Genomic DNA, 23,203 nt, shown 5'->3' on the forward strand with positions numbered 1-23,203 from the left:
CTGATAGATGGCTATTGTGTTGTTTGACCAGGAAAGAGAATAATGAGTGAGGGGTTGGAAGGGAGGGGGTGGTGGACTGGCGGGTTGACCTGGGCGCTTTCCCCCACGGACCTAGGATTTGCAGAAGCAGGGATGTGATGAGGCTTTTAGAGGCAGGCGGGGGGAGGGGGATTTTGAATTAATATAATGTGTGTGTCTGTGGAAAAGAAGAGTCCATACATTTTTTCATTAACCAAAAAACAAAACATGTTTATAGACTTTAACATCCAACCATTTTAATCTTGGGATTTCTTTTTTTACACGCTAACTGTTTTTCCTCGTGCTTTCTATATTTGTCCCTTCATTGTTTGCTATTCTTTTCCCCACCCATTGGGCACCTTTCCAGCTCTGCCTCTCACATATGTGATATAAATAAAGTTAATTGTCACTGTTTGTGTGTGTGTGTGTGCATATGAGTGTGTGTCTGTGCATATGTGTATGATCAGAGGGGTTAAGACGGGAAAACCCTGGCCATTGTGCACTAGTGACCCCTCAAAATCAATGTGACAGACCGGTTGATTGGCTGGAGGGTCCTGTCTCTCTGCACCTAATCCCTCAAGGTAGACCCTCAGCCAGGCCTGCCGCGCTCTTTAAGTGTGTGTGTGTGTGTGTGTGTGTGTGTGTGTGTGTGTGTGTGTGTGTGTGTGTGTGTGTGTGTGTGTGTGTGTGTGTGTGTGTGTGTGTGTGTGTGTGTGTCCGAGCATGCATGGATGTATCTGTGCTTGTGTGTGTCTTTCTGCACCTAATCCCTCAAGATAGACCTAAGACCATGGGATGGGGTATTAGTGCAGTTACAGGGGGTCAGGCCTGTGTGTGTGTGCGTGCCTGTGTGTGTGTGCCTGTGTGTGCGCGTGTGTGTGTAGGTAGGATAGAGCTTGAGTGTGAGCACTACTCCACAGTAGTCCAATTAGACTGCAGAGTACTTATGTATTTCTATGGGACTCAGACATGTGTGGAGGTAGTTGTGTTTTTTCCTTTTTGGGTGGGGGGCATTTTCGTGCAGATTTGGACGGATAACCCAGTCGGGGTGAAATTGGACGCAGGCATCTGGATTTGACCTCGGGCCCTCGCAGCGACCCCCAGGTCACTCGGGGGTCACGGGGCACAAAGCAGAGCGCTGACCCTGCACAGGTCAAGCATGCGGGCGACTGAAAGGACGCCTTTGTGGGGTCTGGCATGCTCACTATTTCCCATGAGCACCAGGGGACTGTGTCTGCCCAGGAAACTGGACCGGAGCGCAGGCCAGACAAGGTGTGTGTGTGTCTGTGTATGTAGATGGAAACCATAATTGATTTTTGTTTATATTTCTGCGTGTTTGCCTTATGATTATCACTGACTGAAGGTCATAGTTTAGCCTGATTTTTATTTACCGCTGCACGACTCGGTATGTGTTTGTTTGTTCTTGTGCGTTTCGGTGAGATTTAACTGTCAGGAAAAAAAAAAAAAACCTGCATCTCCAATTTCTGTTTAAACTCCAGTTGAAGGATTACATACCCCTCGCCTAAAAAAATTCTGCCACCCTTTGGGCAAATTCCCTTTCAAATCCAATCCTGCTTTTGTCCGAGCCTGAAAAGTTGACATTTTGGAGATACGTGATTTTTTTACTTGTGTTTATGTTTGTGTGTGTCAGGGAGAGAGAGATGGCTTAGCTTTTTAGGTACGCCCGTGGCCGTTGCTTGTGTACATCTGTTAGCGCCTCCTTAATGAGCGCATGCACGCTGCCTCCAGTCCTGTGTGTGGCCCTCGGAGAGGCAGAGAGGAGCCCTCTGCTCCAGTAATCACATTTAATTACGCACCAGCATTAGACAGCCCATGAATAGGGTTTTTAGGCAGGCCTCTCACACAGAAATTGGCTGCATCCAGCTGAACATTGCCCACCTTTGTCCTGCCCGTCCCCACTATATTCTATTAAGACTTTGTCATTTGACCATCAGCAAAGCACTATGGTCTAGCACTAACAACTGCCGCACTAATGCTTCACATTAAAAAACGGGGAGGTATAAGGGAACAATGGGCGTTTTTCTTGGCTGAGCCGGCTCGCGTCTGCCCCATTAATGAAGCAAATGGACCACACGTTAGACTCCATCCACAATTACACAGCACCTACGAATCACAGATAAAGGATGTGTAGTCTCAAGAAAATCCTCCACGTCTGCTTATCTGAGGTTTGAGTAAAAAATCTGCGTGTGCGTCCTTAAGAGGGGAGAAGTGGAATTTGCTTTGTTAATCTCCAGGGGAGTGGGCGGCGTTCGTGGTGTGAAATCAATTTGGAAGCAGAGCATTTTGAAGATGACGTGGGAGTTTTTGCATCACAGAGAGCGGAAGATGCCAAGTCGCCGTTTGCACTTCTCAGCTCCGTTTCTATCGACATTAATCACCATGTTCATGTGCAGGATTCTGATCTTACACTGACAACCAGGTTCTGGGTCGACACATGAAAACATCACAACTGGAGATGGTTTACGCCCCTGAACTAAACCTGTTACTGTGGCATGAAAAAGTCATTTTTACTTTCAGCGCTTGCACGAACACTGATTCTTTGAGACATCTTTTATTTTATTCCTCTCTTTTTACAGTATAATAATGACTGAGTGAATTAGTCAGTCCTATTTGTCCCTTGAGGGTAATAAGACATCCATGATCTGCCTCCATCCGGGCCTGTCCTGGGCCCATGTCAGACATATCTCTTTCAGCTTGGCCGTCACACTTGGCCGCCATGTTGCTTTGGGCTGACCTTGTTTGCGTTTTCCAGGTGGTGTCCATCTCTGGGCGATTTTTTAGGTATGCAGTTCTGGTCCATTCTGAGGACATGTCCAAGCCGTTGAATCCGCTGATCTCCAGCACCACACACTGGCTCTTAGTGTAGTTGTAAAATTCTTCTTTTGAAATCTTTTTATTATATAATAATGAGAATGTCATTTATCCTCCTTGTGTGTGATGTAAAATATTAACCCAGCTGAACTGCACACATCTTCCTCCATCCTCACATAATGTTTTGCTGTAGATAGTCGAACTATTTTTGATAAATCAAATGTTCTTCTACCTGGTTTATTCATTGATTAGTTACCGCCTGCATTTATACTCCGAGACGAGCGATATATTAGCTGAATGTTGTCAGAATAATACAGTAGATAATTCCCAGTGGCACCTTTACTATCTCTCTCTCTCTCTCTCTCTCTCTCAGTGTAACATACCGTAGCGTTGAAGTAACACATGGCGCTAATAACCCTCTCGTCTCTTTAAATGTTTATGTGTTTAATTCCTCGTTTGACAGCAAACAAGACTCATTTTCTACATTAGGTCCGGTGTTCGGTTTTCAGGGCTGGGGGAAAAAAATATATTTTTCTTGACTCAACACTCTCTGTCGCACACACCGTGTGGGAGATTGCGCCCAAACTGACTATAAATCCAGTGTGTTTTTAAAAGACTAGACTCATAAAGAGAGGAGAGGTGACAGAGCAGCACTGATGGGTCAATATGGAGCCCATCCTGACACACACACACACACACACACACACACACACACACACACACACACACACACACACACACACACACACACACACACACACACACACACACACACACGGTATGTCACGTATGCATGAGAACACACTCAATCACATTCATATATGCATATTGTATACATGTCTGTCCACACATGCACATACTGAAGCACACAATGTACAGTATGTAGGGACACACACACACACACACACACACAGGCACAGAGTGTTGTGAATGGTGTGTTTGAGTGGAACAGAATGACTGTGGGGATTCATGCTGGCTTTCCTCTATTAAACTCTGCAATAAGGCTCACTGTGTATGGGAGTGCTGACGTCCCTGCCCACCTCAATGATCTACAGCCTGCGCATGTGTGTGTGTGCGTGCGTGCTAAACTCTCTACCTGTTCCCAATGATCTATAGCTCCAGGGGATTTTATATACCATATACGAACATTTGTATGCATTTGTGTGTGTTTAAATCAATGTTTGAGCGTGTCCACAAGGGCGTGCAGCTGCATGCTCCATGGCTCCGGCTTGCAAAGGCTTGGGGTTTGGCACACAGAGGGAGGGAATTCCTTCAGAATCGGACCGAGACAGAGCAGGGTCTCACTGGTGACTCCAAAACCGCTGCAAACCTCGGTAGGGGCGGGGGGGGGGGTGATAATTTACAGTCCGAGCGGGCTGCAACTGAAGGGGGACTCAGTGAAGTGGTGGAAATGGGCCGGCCCCGTATATCTCTCAGTAATTGACGACGTTTGAGCCCAGTGCAGAGTTCAGAGCCAGGAGAGAAGGTGTTGTCCCGGGTTCTCCTCAGGCCTCCTCCACAGCCCCTCTCTCTCCCTCTCTCTGTGGCCGCCTGCGGCCGCTCGGCCAAATAGAGGCCTTCTATTTGAGACGCTGCTTTATACGGCTCTCTGCTGCTGCTGCCAGCAGCATCATTAGGATTTTAGGAGTGGCACTTATCACATGAACAGCCAGGTCCTTAGTACCCAGTGAATATTAGGATCATTCCTGCTTTGCTTTTTCTTTTATTATTGCTTTATTTGATATATTACAGACAGAATACCCATCAGCCTGAACACCCCCAACAAACTCAGTATGTAGCCATGGATGATGCAGTCATGACAGAAAAGAAAATCATATCAAATCTTTCTTGAATTGCACTTCATCTGCTCTGTGCACAGGGAACACAAAAAACAGGAAGCAGTTTGATTTGACGGCATAAGTGAGTCTGAAATCTGCTGTCAGCTCTGTTGACCATTTCCAAATCAATGCAAAAAAGTTGTTCTACACGTAACATTTGAATGTTCTCTGTCTTTTGTGCATCTTGTGAGTTTTTCCACATGGAGGCGCAGAACACTGATGCTTCGGCAGAGAAAGGGGAACAAGAGGTTTCAAAGTTAGTGTTAGGGCTAGTAAACCCTAAACCTAGCTTTGGTTTAATGCCATCTACCTGAGAGAGCCACGCTAAAGACTATTTTGCACTTTTCCAATACGTAATGGGACATGTTTGGAGTTCAAATTGTCAGTTCCCCTGTGATTATCTAACTGTACAGTTGTGGTTTCATTTGCCCAGGTTTTGACTTCTCTGGCTTTGTGATATTTACTGCTTTACCAATACAGAAGAGGTAAATGCAATATTGTTTATGCTGCTTAAAACTGTGAAATAGAATCATAAATAAATAAGACAAATCAAAATAAATAATGAAAACGTGTCTTTGCACAAAGATTGTCCTGGCCACTGTGTGTGTGTGTTGTGTGTGTGGCAGAGTGTGTGTGTGTGTGTGTCTCTGTGTGTTGTGTGTGGTAGAGAGTGTGGGTGTGTGTGTTGTAATAAACAGGAAATCTCTCTTCAGTCCCAGCTAATAAAACGCAGGCCCGGGAATTCACTTGTTAGCAGAAATTATGGTGCAGATGCTCACAGTTACGGATGATAACTCATTTCAACAGCACACACACACACATCCTAAACTACACTCATGCAGATTAATTTTCAACTATTTTAATTGTAGTTTTTTTTGCACAGTTCACTCACACCCGTCCATTTTTCTACATAGTTTTCCACATTCCTCCCATTTCTCTTTTTTCTTCCCCCCTCTTGAAGGATATACTATCCTTCTTCCCTCTCTCCCTTTTCACATGCCTTCCCCGCCTCTACTTGTTCTCCCTTCCTCTTCCTTTCTTCTGCTCTCATCGAAATTCAGCTGTGTAATTCCCTCTCCGAGGACACCATTGATCTCTCCCTTCCTGCAATGTTTTGAGAAACACTGGGCGGGCCGAGCCGGGGGTTTTAGCGTCAAGACAGGAGCAGCAGGGAGGACAGTGAGAGGAGGCAGAAGGGACGAAGAGGACAGGGATGACAGAAATGAACTGCAGAGAGAGAAACAGGAAGCTGAAAGAGAAAGCTGAAAAAGGGGGGGTTAAAGTAGAGGAGGGGGAGGTCGTGGAGGAGAGCCAGACCCCCCCCCCCTCCTCGTCCTCCTCTCTGTAGTGGCTGAAGAAGAAAAGACACGGGCTTTCCTCGTGATCGCATCTTCCGCCCCTCTTTTTGAAGCCCAGAGAGACAAGAGAGCAGCTATTTACTGGAGCCCACACATAATGGCCACTTTTATTTACTTTCGTCCATTTAGCTTCTGCCAAGGCCTCTCTGGTGTGTGGGCCAAAAACAGAAACCTGAGGTGTTTTACAAAGTACCAACGTCCCCTCCTCCTCCTCCTTTAGATGTGTGTGTGCGTTCTTCATTTATTTACGTATATTCCAATCCATACCACCCACAATACAGAACAACGAAAAATCCCAATTCAGATACGATATGTATCCCCAGCTCAACATGTGGGCACATTTATATATGACCTGCCTTCAATCCTCCCCCAGGCCAGGCCTCATACACACACACACACACACACACACACACACACACACACACACACACACACACACACACACACACACACACACACACACACACACACACACACACACACACACACAGACCCCTGCTCTGACACCAGAAAGGTCAGCTATCCAGGCGGCGACGGCGCTGACCCTGTGTCCCAAGGCGAACCTCCATAGTGACCAACCGGTCGTCTCCGCGGAGTTCACCGTTGACCTTTTATAGAGCTTTTTTGATACCAGACCTCAGACAAACTGCTTTTTTTTTTTACGCGTCTCTTTTGCTGTTTATAAATCTGACTTTATACCTATAACTATTACATATGACCTTGTTTATAGAGTTGTTTTCATTTGTTTCCTTTTGTGCAATTAATCCTGAGGTATAGAAAATATATTTTCTAGAGAAAATTCAAATTCATCAATTTTAAACGGACAAATGTTACCTTGCATTACATATCACTTAGCTGATGCTTTTATCCAAAGCAACTTACATTAAGTGCATTCAATCATGAGGGTGCAAACCCACAACAGCAAGAATCATGTTAGTGGCAAAACTACAAAGTGCCATATATAAGTGCAACTAAAGTCTATTTTATTTTTTAAATAGGAGAAAAGACAAAATTAACGAGCAATGATTCCAATAAGATTTATTATATACCTGCTAATTCTATTATAATGCTAATATTACTATTTATGAGAATAGTATTGGCATAAGTAAAATAATATAAATTATGAATTGAGATTTTAGTTTAGGGACAGTGTTGTATAAAAAAACATGTTTGTATGTCATTACAATTCAATGCAATTTATTTAAAAAAGAGATTTTGGATTAATTGTTTTTATAGGACAGTGAATTAACTTAAACAGCCTTTTTTTTATTTTGTTATGTAATTTCAATAAAATCCAAAAGCATGTGATAATTCTCTCTCTACCATTTTTTAATGCTTCCGTTTCAAAACATTTGGAGGCATCATGTCCATCACATGGGTTGGGATGTCGTCAGCGGGATTAAAAAAAATACTGAGGTCATGAGTGCAACTCCTCCCCCGGAAATATTTGAGTTAACCACATAACAAAAAGAGTCTCTAAACTTTGTAATTCTTTATTTATTTTATAGTTTATCAACGCGACTAACTGCTCTGCTATGTTATCTGGAAATTGTATTCCCCTGAATGAAAATCCAAATGTTTGTATGTCTAGACAGTCTGCAATAATATCTTGGTGGGGAAATAGTAATTTTTTTCTTTTTGTCTTCAACTTAGTTACATGAAAATTAAAGATTCAAAATGACTGGAATTGGTCTGTAAAATACTCACCATATGTACAGTCATTTCAGTTGATTTATGTAAACTCTGTCTTTGCCTAAATTTTACAAATCCTCACCAAAAATACAACTTTATGTTCCTAAACATTTGTCTTAACTCTGCTTCCTTTTATATTGAATGTGTTTCTTCAGATGTTGTCACTGTGAGGTCTCTCACTTCTCACACACTCCTCAGACTCTTGATCTTATGAAACTGCAGCCAGCGTGTGACTGATCGTCCTGCTCTCGCACCAAACTTGTTTTCTCCCAGAGAGAGAAGCTACTTTCTCACAAACGAAGCTCACAAGGGGTTGATCACAAGACAGAGCAGCCTGTGCTTTGCTCACTCTTCCTCTCGTTGTTCTGTGTGTGTATGTGTGCGTGTGCGCTGACAGTGCAGTGACGGACGCCCTTCTTGCATCGGGCCTGATGCCTTTAGTTAGGGGGCCTCTGAGGCTCCTGCATTCAAAAACAAATAAGCTGCCACATAAAGATCATCCTTCATTTCTTCTGCAGTCACTCACCCCGCGCTGACACACACACACACACACACACACACACACACACACACACACACACACACACACACACACACCCACACCCACATAAAGAAGCACCATCACTTAACATGCACCGACTACCATACCTCACCAATAACTAACAACGTCCTTTTTAAAAGTACACGCCGCTAAACACACACGCCCAGGCATGCACCAGAGGCTAACATCTGTAAGGGATTTGTACAGTGAGATGATACCCAATAATAAATAATGTGAACATTTGAAACTCATTTCAGCCTCCCTCTGTGTGACCCCAAACAAGGTCAGAGGCGTGCGCGTGCATGTGTGTGCGTGTGTAAAATGAAGAGAGAACAAGGGCCCAGCATGCACATTTACACTGCATTATTCATGCATGTCTATGATATGACGACTCCCACAATCCTCCAGGTGTTCCCAATTCCCCGTTGCTGCGACGACCCCGCCTCAGTGGCCCCCTCACCCTCTCACCCATCACCCCTCACCCTTCATCTTCTCCCCTTAAAGATTAAAACAAGCCAAAGCTCTCCATCAAATCTCGCCTCCTCTGCAGACCTTTAATCACATGGATCCTTTAATTGGTTAGTTGATATTTTCAGACAATTCAGGGTCAGTCCCTTTTTTTATTTTTTTCCCCCATGAGATTGTGGTTTGGTATGCGTCCAGTAGGGGAGGCTGTAGCTCATCCTTTAAGACCTTTCCTGTGGCTTCCCATAACCAGCTGATCCTGCGGGTCAGAGGTCAGCGGAGGGCCTGCGAGGAGGGCCGGGCGTTCCAGTTGAGCTTGTGCAGAATTTAACAGGGATAAAACAGAAAGAGGCGAGTGAAAGGGAGGCGTGAAGTCACTGCAGTGGTTGAAGTTTACGCCGACGGAGGATGTGACTCCTGATGTCCTCCTCCACCTCCTGCCTTTGAGCCCCCCCACCACCACCACCACCACCATCTTTCCCCGCTCTCAGGACAGCCTGTTTGATATTTTGCTTTTGTCATGGCAGCAGAGGTTTGTTTGAGATGTGATGGGATCATCCATTATGTCACCTGACCCAACTCTGAACCTGCACACACAATTGTCGTGGGACGTCATCTCAAAGAGGACCACCTTTAACTTTATGTGTGTGTAGCTGAGATTTTCTGTGGAGTGTAGAGGTGTGTGTGAGTGGGTTGGGGTGGGGGACAATGGGGGGGAGACAGAGGTGGCATATGACAGGTATGTCAGCTACAGGGGGGAGGAGGGGGGAGTAAATCTGACCCAGGTGACACACCCCACCACGTAAACACACACACGCAGTCAAATGCACACACACCTTCACATCTGGTTTGGCCATCGGTCTCAGTTTGACGTGCCCCTCCTCCAGCTCTCTCTTACACACACACACACACACACACAAACACATTCACACACACACATACACACACACACACACACACACATTAATTCTCCCTGTAGTGCTGCTGCTCCTCACCCATTTTCTATCACTGGCAAAGTAAACCCACCATGTGAGAATGATGAATGGGCTATCCTGCACCGGAAGCACACGTTAGACCCCCCACCCCACACACACACACACACACACACACTCCTACCACAGCCCTGCTTCATGCACACCTGCCAAACACAGACACACACACTCACTCCCCTCCCTTGCTCTCCCCAATCCACTATCCTTTTTCCTCCTCTTTCTCCCCTGGTGACCTCATAAGCCTCCTTGCTTCCTGGTCTACCCTCCCCACACACACACACACACACACACACACACACACACACACACACACACACACACAATCCTGATGATGTGTGTGTCTAATACAGAGCGCACAGTGTCTTGTCGACGGTGTCCAGTGTCATACACACACCTGCAGGTCATGTGCTTGTGTTTATTGTGTGCTTTGTGCGAGTGGATGCCTTTAAACGCACTGCAGGTTTGTGTGCGTGCTGAGGCGGAGGCTAAAGGATTACATGTCACACAAATAGAAAGTTAAAAGATTTCCCTTTCCATCCTTTATTTAAAAGATGACATAAAACAGCTTTTTTTAATAAAACACAAAGTAAACGACTTAGAATTTTAAACTCAATCTGGGCAACATTACACCAGTTTAGCATTGCAAATGACATGTTTTTCTTTCTTTTTCTGCAGCTACAGACATCACATGTATAGTTGACCTGAGGGAGTCTGAAATCAGCCAGGGGAAATGTTGAAACTCCAGGTGGTCCACAACCAATTAAATAAAGCATCACTGTGCTTCTTTTTGAAACACACACACACACAATCTCTCAATAGAAGCCCTCTCGATGCAGAGAGAAAAGAGGGGGGGGTTTGGAAAAAGAACTATTTTTCCTCCACAAATCCCCTAATGTTGGAGAAAAAAAAGTGAGGGGGGGACGAGTTTCATTTGCTGTCAAAACATTTGTAGTGAAATTAAACATATGGATGCCACAGGCAAAAGCGAGGGTAGGAATATTTTAGAGCAGCACGATGTTACGCTAACCCCTCCAGTATCTTACACACTGCCTCCAGAGATTAATGGAATAAAGGGGGGTGTAGAAGGGTGGGGTTGAGGGTGAGGGGGTGTCCTGTCTTTCTGAGGCCACCGCAAAAATCTATATTTCCTCCATGCTTTTACAGCTCTACCTTTTGGCCGTATATACACTCCCAGATATCCCCTCAAAAACCTGTAAATATTAAATGTCCTGAGCTGCAATCAGACTTCCAAATTATTGAGACGTGTGTGTTTGAAATTGTTGTATTTGATTTGTTTTTAAATAATTTCCTCACAGGTTTTTACATTTTTACACAAAAATAAAACTCATAATGACTCCATAGCTTTTTAAAACACTCCTGCAAAAGTATAACTCATTACTCACTTAGTAGATACTTTGCACCTATACAGTTCTTAAATGTTTGGTTGTGCTAGTGTCTCTAAATAGATGAATGAATAGATAAGACGTTCTGTTCTGTTAAATCAGTGTGTTTCAGGACCGCAGCGAGGTCACTGGGTGAAGCTTGTATAAGGAAATGTCAGTGCGTGAAGATGAAGATAAAGAAAAAAACAAGGAATGTGCAGATATGTTCACAAATGAATGGTGCGCTTGTTGTTTTATTCCCTCAGTGGGGAGAGAATTGAACTGAATGTCTCAGAGTGAGCACAGCCTGGTGGGAGGGGTACGTTCACCAGCACCGGTCCTGTTTTACTCTAAAGTTGTCTAATCTCTCTCATATTGTCAGAAGTTAACAATTTTAGGGGCTTACGAGCTCAGAAGTGTCAGACGTGTGATACCACCTGCTTCCTGATATTTGTTACATGAATATCAGTTAAAGAAAGAGTTTGACCAGCAACGCTTTCACACACTCACAGTAGAAATCTATCATTTCAAATGAAAGTGGAGCAATCGCTTAATTCACACCCAAAAGCACAAGTATCAAGTCAAATTATGTTTTATTTATTTAGCAATTAAGTTTGATTTCTCCTATTCTCCCCTTGAGGTGGTGTTGTAAGCGACAAAAGAAATTTACTGAAATTCAAATTTAAGCTTTCGAATGATGCGCATGGATATTTGCCATGAATATGAGAAATAATTTCAGTTGTTTGATTTAAAATCTATAATTTTGTAGAAAAAATATATCATTAATTCATACCCAAAAGCAGCAGTGTCATTTCAAATTAGAGTTGAATTATTTATATTTTTAACATAAAATGATAAATTACTTTTTCTTTTTCCAATTTTTCATCCTAAAGGTTTTATTATGAGCGACAAAATATTGCAGAAATGTATAGTGAAGCTTCTAACTCGTGATCAAAACTGACTGAGATTGATATTTAATCATGGCATTAGACTTGGTGCAACATTTTCAGATTAATATAGATTGTAATACTTTTATTCACATCCTTCAAATAAAATGCTTATTAAATGTTTTGAGCAACAGAACAAAGGCTTTTTATTGTGTTTTGACCCACTATGAAATGAAAAAAAAGTCCTTTTCGTATAGAAAAGTAGAGCTCTTCACACAAAGAAACCTTCAGTTGATAAAGAGATGGGATTTTCTTCCAATAGAATTAAAATCCCCCATTTTTCTATTCCTTCATCAACTTTAAATTGTTTATTTGTTCTTTACCTGTGACATTTGACCACATTTGTAAAAAAGAAAAAGAGTGTAGCCATCCGCTGATATATTTGCATACTCAACACATAACTCTTTTTAAAAAGCAAATATAAATATGTGAATGATTGTCAATAGGTTTAACAAATGTTTAAAATGAGTTTACGTGGTTTTGTTCTCATGTACGCTCCAGAGGCTGCAGGTGAAGACCCCCCCCCCCCCCATCCTCTCTCTCTGTTCGTAATTATTGTTTACACTGTTTACTGCTAAACTATCTTTTTGCTATGTACTAATTTCACGCTAGACGGCCACAAAATTATTCAGCACTCTTGCAATATGTGAAAGTCGTGAGTGCGTTTTTATTGTGCGGCGAACGTCCTCTCTCTCTCTTTTTCTGGGTAACAATGTGGCAATTTAGCCCATGTAGCAGTTTGACCTTAACCACACGCTTTTTGAGACAAACCTGGTTATTTGAGCAGGAATTTCCCAACAAAAGGCAGCAGACGCACAAGTTACCCCTCCCGGACCAAATTTGGTAAATGAGCGCCCGCCCGTGCATATTTTACATAACGATTCTTGCCTATTATTGCAATTTTCGGAGATCCTACGGTGTGAGAACGACGAGCAATTTATCATTCATTGCAGTAAATCGCAGCGGAGACTGCATTTAATTGAGTTTGTATTGTATTTTCCTAGCTGGGTGCCTTCTCGCTGTAGGTTGGGAGGGGAGGGAGGGGGGTGTGTCTCTCAGGCTGTCCCATGCAGTGCAAAGAGGGGAGGTGGATGGAGAGGAGGGGGTTGAGAGGAGAAGGGACCCCCGCCACCACCTCCTCCCCCCTCTCAGCTCCGCCTCTGTCTTGACAAACTATCAACTGGTAGAGAAAATGGACATCAGCAACAAGAGGCTGCATATTCACACACTGTATTCAAGGTGTGGCTTTGAATCAAAGGCATTTATCAGTTTTCAATAATGATGGGAAATTGTAGAAAGTGAGTGAACCAGGAACCTCTATGAGAAAACATCTACTCTGATTAATCTTCAAAACTATTAATGAAAGAAAGAGAAACCAGGTTTAGGTTTGATTGATCTGGAGCTGAGCTGGGTTTGTGTTATTGCCAGTCTGCAATGACGAATGCACGAGCGCAGTGTGAATTATTGCGGACACATTGCACGTCACCTGACTCTGTTATATTCCACTTCATGGGCCCACCACTTTGTTAATTTGCGTCTTAATTGTCTGCCACGCAATTATGGAGATGTGTATGTTCTGCGTGACGCCCATCAGGGCTGCAGGAGGAGCGTGCACGAAGCTAAATCAACTCCACTGACACCCTCGGTCCCCGGTTTGACTCCACTAAACTTTGCTGTTTTGTGGCTGCGAACATTCACCATCACCCCACCGAGAGCCACCACGGCTGAGCACGGACACATCCCGGCATGCTCTGCTGCTGTGGCCCCACCACACCCCAGTTTCTACCCTATGTACTGACTGTGAGTGGGAGTGCGCTTTTAAAATTAATCAATCTACCTCTGTTTGCACTTTGGGCTGCATTCAATAGGAGGCTTCAGCTGCACACACACACACACACACACACACACACACACACACACACACACACACACAGCTTGTGTGTCTTGCGAATTTCTAAATAATTCAGGTAGTTTCTGAAACCATTACAATCTCATCCACACAATGTACACACACATGCACGAGCATCGTTTTATGTGCAAGTATTACAACGGAAGATTCAGAATCGTATTTTTACTACATGGCCTAATTTCCTGAATATTCATGACGTGTCCAAATTAACTAATTTCTGACATTAAATAAACAAATGATGCTCTAATCCACAAAAGAACACACTCCACAATATCCAAACGGTTTCTTAAAGATACTTTAATTTGTGACAGAGATGACAAAACAAAGAGGTACAATGATAAAACACCTTTCAAATAAATTCTGATAAAGTGAATATGTAGGTTTATTGAAACTCACACAATCAGTAGAATCATTCAGAGAGTAACGAGGAAAAAATACAAATAAATAATTATCATATAATCTAAATTGTTATTCACATTTTAATTAATTGTATTAGGCCTAAAGCTAGGCAATGCACCCTAATAATTTGACCAAAATTCAAAATTTAATTTAGTGAAATAAATAAATTTAATAAACAACTAATATTCGCTCCTGAGTGAAGGTCGTGGTTTTAAACCTCTTTATGAGCAGATGATAAATGAAAAAAGATTTTACAAATTTGAGTTATATCCATTTTGATTGTGTCAAACTTCCTCACTGTGCTTGGACAATGCATAAGCAATAGATCTATATGTATAAGTTTAATAATTGAAATCGTATTTAGATAATAACAGATGTTGCTTTATTGCCCAGCCCTAACTGTCCAGTTGGCCTATTTAGGAATTTGTTTGTTTATTCATTTCACTTGCTCCTGTTTATTTTTCTTCATAAGCGGTATTTCTAGAGGCATTTTATTTCTTAAAATTGAAATTTTCCATATTTAATCTTCCCTTCCCTAAACCCTAACCCATTAGTACTTTTCTTATCTTCCTATTGTATATTTTTAAGCATCATCAATTCATATCAATTAATTAGACACACATTTTCAATGCTTTAACTTTTTAGAATAAAATAGATTATTTTTAATAAATATATTGTTAATTGTTGTTATTATTGTTATAGTGTAGTTGTAATTACCGTGAGTCTCAGTGCAGCTTCATCTATCAAACATCTATAACAATAATACGCACATTACTACTAATAATAAACTAAATATAATAAAGAACATGCACATAATAAACCAAATGAAATAAAAGCAGTTGTTTACATTCATGCTCGTTGCTCTCTGTTGTAACGTCAACATTTTCTGTCTTGTTTTTCTTGTTATTATCGCCTGATCGTGCTGCCACAGAAAAGCTGCCCGTCCTGCTGAATTAACTTCACCACACACACACACACACACACACACACACACACACACACACACACACACACACACACACACACACACACACACTCCTTCACACACACACGGTGACACTGTGTTGTTCTCCACTAAATTTCAGCCAAACGCAACTAAATACAAACCCAGGGTTTACTTCTGTTTTCCATTATTGCAGATAATTTAACAAGAAATAACTCCAGGCGACGGTTTGTGTCGAGATGTAAAATAACTGAACACACAGAACAAATCTAAATGTTGCCAAAAATGCACGAGCTGAAAGACACCAAGTGCGAATAAGATAATAAAGATAATATGTTTGCAGTGGAATGAGCTGCTGTGGTTCACACTGTGATGATGAGTACAAGTAAAAGCGTGTTGTTCAAAGTGAACAGACCAGTCCACTGTGTGTGTGTCATTCAGTAAAACAGGCCTGCTCCTGCAGCCAGACTCTAATCTCACATTATTATAAGGCTGCAGACTTTAAAACAACACACAAGACATGGTCAGACATTTAAAGAAAAAAGGAGATTTAATTTCAAATAAAATCTATCAGTGTGGAGAATACACTCACAATCTGTTAGAAAAAGAAATAAAGAGGAACAAAGCTGTTCTAACTGGTGTCACATTCACTGAGGCGTTCTGTCTGATTCTGTCATTTCTTAAAACAAAAATAAGAACAATTTAGTTTATTTATTATATTTTTACATTAAAATCTATAAATGTTAATATATATATTAGTTTATTTTTGGTTAAAGATAAAGGTTGAGGACAAATGATAATAGGACCTCTGGACACACACACACACACGCACACACACCAAAAGGACCTCAACATGGCTGTATGTGTCTCGCCCACCCCGCCAATGATCGATTTAAGGTTTTATTGGTTTGGGTTTTTTCAGCCGTGAACGCACCACGGAGTGTTTAAAATTGATTTAAAATAAAGAGGAAAAATCCATAACAGTTCTAATATATTTCACTATTTATTTAATTATAATTATATTTTGAGCAAAACATTAGAAGGCAAATCTCTTAATGTTTTGATTTATTTAGTTGTATGTTTTTTGACTCTATAAAACGTAATTACCTAAAATAAGTCTTAAATTAATTTGACTTGACTCGCGTGTTATTTTATTACTCTGTGATTAGGGACCTAATAATAATTGAAACCGGGTAATTTTTGTCAAAATTTTTCAAATAATTGTATTATCTTCAATTTATTTACTTCTTAAGTTAAATTCAAATGCTGTGCAAATTAATAACATCATCCCAACTTAGCCTAGATTCATTTACTTGTTAATACATTTCCAAAACGTCATGTAAAAAGGAATACATAAAACGCCTCACCTTTTCCCAAAAAAATAAATAAAGGAAAAATCTCAGCAGAATAGACTGAATAGATTGCAGGTGTCCAGATGTCCAGTTGTGCGACTGCTCGGTCCTCGGTGTTGTTGTGCAGAACTGTGTGTAACATGAGACGGCAGCAGGAGGCTGAAGCAAAAAATAAATCTCATATGCAAAAGAAGGCTTTTTTGAAAATGGCGCCCTGCAGCAAACACCTCCCTGTCAGTGAGGAGGAGAAGGAGGTGGTGGCGAGGAGCGGTAGGGGGGGGCGTGCCATGTGCGTCGTCGCTTGCGCGCAATGGGGCTGTAGTTTCTGCTCCCGCGTCGGTTGTAGTATCTGGATATGAAACCGTCCCCGGTTATTCGCCGGTGCAGCCTCACACGTTGAACACCGTCCGTCCCCCTCCGGAGAACAGCATGCCGGTGCAGCCACCGGGGAGACGGATGCGTCGTGTCATTACGCACCGAATAAAAAGCGCAGTTCTCGGGCATCGTCCGTGGCTGTTGTTCGGGCTTCCCCCATCCCCCCTCTTCTGTCTCACCGCGTCGCTCTTTTCGAAAACACGGAGCTGCTTCCCGTTCCTTCCACGATTTTCACTAGCAAAACGATCCGCGGCGCGCGCTTTCGCCGTCGTCCGTGCCTTCGCTTTGGCGTAAAACGCAAAGAAAAACACCTCTCCACATCCGTACAGCCACCACTCCGGCGCGCAGACAGCCCGTGTAACCGCACAGTGTAGCCAGCAGCCGGGGCTTCCAGGGGAGAGCTGTGGAGAGGGGATCTCTCTCTCTCTTTTCTCTCTCTCCCTCCCTCTCTTTCTCTCCGTCCTTCCCTCCTCAGCGGAGCAGCAGCGAGGGAGCCGAACGGGGGAGGGAGGAGGGGGAAACCCACGCTGATAGCTGGAGGGAGCCCCGGTGCGTTGAGCCTGTATATGTGTGTAATGTGTGTGCGCGCGCATTATAATCGTTGCTAGGAAATCCTTTCTGTGGAAGTGTGAGGGAGGATCTACAATCTCAGGGTGAGAAAGCAGCTGCAGAAAAAAAAATGAAATCTTCGTGCAAAAGTAAATCAACTTTTATCCTGTTCTCAAATATAGATGTTGTTCTTTTTGTTGAAAGTATAAGGTATGGATTTGTTGAGCAATAGGTGTGTGTGTGTGTGTGTGTGTTGTATGCTGCTGTTTTTGTGTACATTTTTCACATGTATATGTGTGAGTGTGCAGCTGCGACTTAATCCACGCACACAAATATCATTCACAGTGAGGGGATTGATTCAGAGCAGTGTTATAGATGTGTGTGTGTGTGGTGGGGGTGTTACTGGTGGTATTTTCAGATAAATCACTCTCGGCTTGCAGAACAGTCAGTCCTCACCTATGTAAACGCACCCCTGAGGGCAAGAGATTTATCTGCAAGAGGACGGTTCACCTCTCTCTCACTCTCTCACACACACACATCCCCCTCCCTTTCTCCCTCCCTCTGTTACCCCCTTCCCCTCAGCGTGGAGATGGATGGCCCATGTCCCTTTTGTCTAGATGCAAATGGACTTTAACCCTGAATTAATGGATAACTCCCCAGAAAGGCCTAATAATGCTCCGCTCACATGATGCACACACACTTTAACACACACACTGGCAGTCACTATCATCTGATTTGATAAAACATGTTGAGTTTGCAGAACAGTGACACTATATGCATCGTCATCATCAGTAACTGCTATAGTACATTAATTACCATTAATCACCAAACTAGTATTTGTTTTACTTTCTGGCCTCTTCTCCACATGGAGCGCTTTCTAAATTAAATCAAGCCCTGCTGGGGGAAATCTGCACCAACCGCACAACCACTGTGACCAACCTTTCCTCCTCAACCATAGACGAAACCCTGCAAACACGCTCACTGCCTGTTACTTCCTGTATAACCGCCGTAACAGCAGAAATATCACATCGTTGTAATTCTGTGTTTTAATGTGGGGACATTTGAACTTTCCAGCCTGTTGTATCCCCTCGCCGAGTGTCACGGGATGATGACAGACGCTGGGGGTTTAACATGGAGCTGGGTGCAGGAACGGGGATGTAGATATGATCCCCCATTAGCTGTGGCGCCATGCTGCTCCGCAACATTACCACGGCACTAAAATTTTATTTTAGTAGCCTGCTCACTCAGGTTGATCATGAGGAGCAGAGGGGGAAAAGAAGAGAAAAGTGAGGTGTGCGGTGTATTTCGGTGCAAGTGTGTGTGTGCACTTGTTATATTTTGTGAACAATAAACCCACTTCCTCCATGTATACCTGTCACCCCTGAGCACAATCAATGAAACACCCCCATTTGCTCATGTCAGGAGCAGACTGCATTACCACGGATGTAAAAATTCATCTGGGGAAGAGGCCACTTGTTGCTGGAGATGACGATAGAAGAGACAAAGGGAGAGAGAGAGAGGTAGAAGAGGTGGAATAATTTCATCCAAGTAAGATGGATGTTTTAATGCATCTGCTTCATGTGAAGTCCTCTCCATAACATGTCACATAAACACATGTGACTTTATGGACACGGATGATACCAGGGGACGAAAGTGGTGAAGAGTTAGTGTTGTGAAGAAGCTGTGTGTGTGTGTGTGTGTGTGTGTGTGTGTGTGTGTGTGTGTGTGTGTGTGTGTGTGTGTGTGTGTGTGTGTGTGTGTGTGTGTGTGTGTGTTATTTTTAACTGATTTATATCTTGGATAATTCAACACAATCAAAGGGATTTCTGTGATATCTGTTAAACTGATTAGCTCTGGACGGATGAAACCAAAGGGCAATTAAGGGGTTTCTTCACCATATTTGGTCAATGCAAAAGCAAACACAGCGATCACGATTATAGAAGCTATGAACCAATAAACCATCTCATTATTCGAAATGTTGCTCAGCTCCCACGCAGCAGCTCGGTCAACTTTCCACTCAGCCCCTGGTATTGCCACATTGTCCCACGATTAACAGAGTGTGAATATACACAAGCTGTTGTTTTTGAGAGGGGAGTCAGTGACGGAGCTCTGTCATGTGGAAAACAATACATCTGTACTTCCTGATACACTTGCAGCTGCATCAGGCTTCATTTGACTGTTTTTTCGTTTGTAAACAGCATTTTTCGAACTAAAATGATCACTGTCCACACAAGCAGTTCCATATCAGTTTGAATCCCTGTCCGAAAACACACATATGAAACACACTCATGCACGTGCCAGTGTAAACACATTGCTCGAATAACAGCTCATCTTCATGTGAGCGCCTGTATCATTGTAAAATGCAGAATATAACTACACAACAGCTGTTAGCAAAGACAACAGGGTCAGCAACGTTTGTAATAGATTATCCATGTTGGTTCTACACCTGTAGCCGAGGCTAATGGCGGTTGTTTTCTTCTAGAAAAAGTCATGTGATATGAGCCTGACGTATCAGCAAAGGCTACATCGTGACCGAAATGACCCAATCATCAAGCGGTTCTGAGTGGCGACGTAATCATTTCCAAACATCATAGTTTCTATCTGTACAGAGAACAAAACGCAGCCCCAAAGTTTTCAGCTAAGACAGGTCCAGCAGCGTTTACAAGCAGTTTCGTGTTGGCATCTCTAAAACCTCTGGAGTAGTGACAACACCAGAATCAGATGTTTTCAAGTAAAATGTAGTTTACAGTTGCATTACAGCAGATCCACCTGTACTCACCTTGATACTTCTCAGAAGTTTAAGGTTTTACTTATTTTCTGCACTCAGTAGAGCACACCCCTCCGCCAAGGCCCCCACAGTCTCCTTATGTTGGAATTCGAAAACCAAATAAAAGACATACGCGTTTTAACAGACATTCAGGTGACCCATGAAGGTCTGTCTCTATGCACTGGGTGAGTGTGTGTTTGTTTTATTGTTTTTACATTTTGTATACGTGTAACTTTCTTTGGCCTGTGAAAAGTGCTATACAAATAAATTACTTAATGTCAATCAAGCTGCACCAAATTGTACATACTTGTAGATAATAGTCTTCTAAATAAGCCTGATTATTTTCATCAAGATCCATGAGTTATTCATGGGAAAGTGGTGAAAATGACTAAATATACCCTATCTTGAAACACTAGAGAAAGTGATTGAAGAAAATTCCTGGACTTTCCCCTTTGGCTGCATCTGTTCTTAAATTCCATGCTTTCTTTCTTGGCACATGTCCCATCCTTCCATCAAGTTTAGTGACAATCCATTCTGTAATTTTTTTTAATAATCCTGCTGATAACCAAACAAACTAAGGGACAGGGCAACACAAACATAACCTTTTTTTTATAGTGACCCAGATTTGGCATTTGTATCATTCGACCTTAATATATAATGTTGTCTATAATCAAAAAGGTAACAGCAATTTAATGGGAACAAAGTCCTGTGTTGCTTCAGTATGAGCAGTTTTTATTCTTTAGTCATTTCAAACTCTTTAAAGCTGCTTTCAGACATGCACTGAATTTTGTAGGTGGGGTTGAGGTGTTGTAGGTCAGAACGCTTATGTCAGATTCAGCTGTGGCAAACATTTTATGGAACTTTTCCCGCCAGCCCCCCAGCAATATGTACGGAGAGTGTATGAGTGAGCCCATGTGAGAAAACGGCAAAAATACTGTATGTAAGATTCTGTGTAAGAGAGTGGGTGTGTTGAACCCAAACGCAATAACTGATCAAACAAAAAGAATACAAATATCTCCGAGTGAAGACTCGTAGAAGATGCTGATGAAGATGTCAACTTGGAAAGAAAATGGGATTTGAAAGCTTTTGGTGAAAAGGGCTGATGCCGGTGTTGATGTGCTGTTCATAAAAACACGCGATTTTGGAGGTGGAATTTATACGTCATGCCCTCTGTCTGCTGTGTACCCCTCGTTTGAATTCTCGGGATATTTTCGTGTTATGAATGCATCTGACTCGGACAATGTCCTGCTGAGTTCATGTTCATCTCATGTCTGAAAATGGCAAATGTTTTAATAACTTGAAAAATGTGTTTACACATTGCTGTGCTTCTTCCCTGAAAAGTCAACATCCAGCTCTGGGCCTTGTTAGGGTGAAGCCACTGATATTTTGGTCATGTTTGGGTTTACTAGCTCCATCTGCAGATCTAATAGCAGTCTGCCCCAATCGTCAAAAACAGACATTTTGGGTCAGACCAGAGGCCAGAAAGCAAAGAAGGAAAGAAAGACGGCACCAAAAAGACAGAGTAAACCTGAGTTGGCCCTTTTCTTGCTTGAACTGGCTGGATCAGAGTTGAGTTGACCTCTGACCTCTCAGCTGGGCCAAAAATCGGTTCCGACACACATCTCCTTTTTTCCTCTCCCGAGGCTACAGCCACTGTGCCGATCACATGACTCTCTCTCCCTCTCCGGGCCCGGCCATGCCAGGCCGCGTGATGCTTCTGCAGATGTGGAGAGGGAAAAAAAAATTATAAAAGGAAGAAAAGAAGTTTTTAGTGAAAGATTGGAAAGGGAACAAGGGCTAGGGGGTGACACGGAGAACAAGCGAACGCGTCAGCAGACAGCGAGGAGGGGAGTGGTGGTGGGGGGGGTCCACAAAGCCAGCTTTGTTTCTGTTCTGGCTTCTGCATTAGCAGCTGCAATAAAAAAAAAGGCTCAGAGAGAAGAGGATGCGTGGAGGGGTGAATGGCCTGGCATGACGTTTAAGAGACGTCTCTGTTTGTCACTTTAGCACACTGCGTTTTAATGTGGCTTCATGGAATATGCATACTTGCCATAATTCATATGGAGAGATGAAAACCTACACGACACATCGGAGATAAAGGCGACACTGTGCGTCCAGTGATGTCACGCTCTTTTATGACTGATGTGCATTACAATATGAGAGAGCAAAGATGAAAGAATTTAGTGCCTTGGCAAGAAGTCATATCCCAAGATGCTTTGCTCTCTTAGCTCACCCCTTTGTGGCCGTCTCAGTTATGCAGCTATGCTCACCTGTGGGGTCACTGGGCCTCTATAAACCCGTAGGACTGTGTGTGTGTGTGTGTGTGTGTGTGTGTGTGTGTGTGTGTGTGTCTCTGTGCAGACGTACATATGTGTGTGTGTTTATGTGTGTGTGCAGTGCACTTGCCTCAGGGGCGAACAGTCTGCAAAAATCAAATGACCATGTAAACTGCAGAGACCGGCACCAACTTTAGGTTCTGGTGGCACCTTGAAGTGTTTTCCATTTGCTAAAGAAGGAGCTGGCCTCAAATTGGAACCAGACACCAGTTTAATGTCTAAATCTTAACCTATTGCAGCTGTGTCACTTACACACACACAAATATCAGGGGTTCACACACACACACACACACGCATTCTCTGAACACGGTTAAAAATGAGCAACTGTGTTACACCGCAGCAAATGAGAGGCATCACGTAAATCTCAAACATTTGTCCGCATTTATCAATACCCCCATATGCGTGCAACATCAGCTTAAAAGCCTGTCGGAAACGTACACGCCAAGTGTCGTAAAGGGCAAGTATTGTCTTCTCTGCAGCTGCCAGGTTCTGTAATGAACGTTACAGA

Source organism: Paralichthys olivaceus, chromosome 21 (assembly GCF_024713975.1).
Source record: "Paralichthys olivaceus isolate ysfri-2021 chromosome 21, ASM2471397v2, whole genome shotgun sequence".
In the NCBI taxonomy this organism is placed as follows: Eukaryota; Metazoa; Chordata; class Actinopteri; order Pleuronectiformes; family Paralichthyidae; genus Paralichthys; species Paralichthys olivaceus.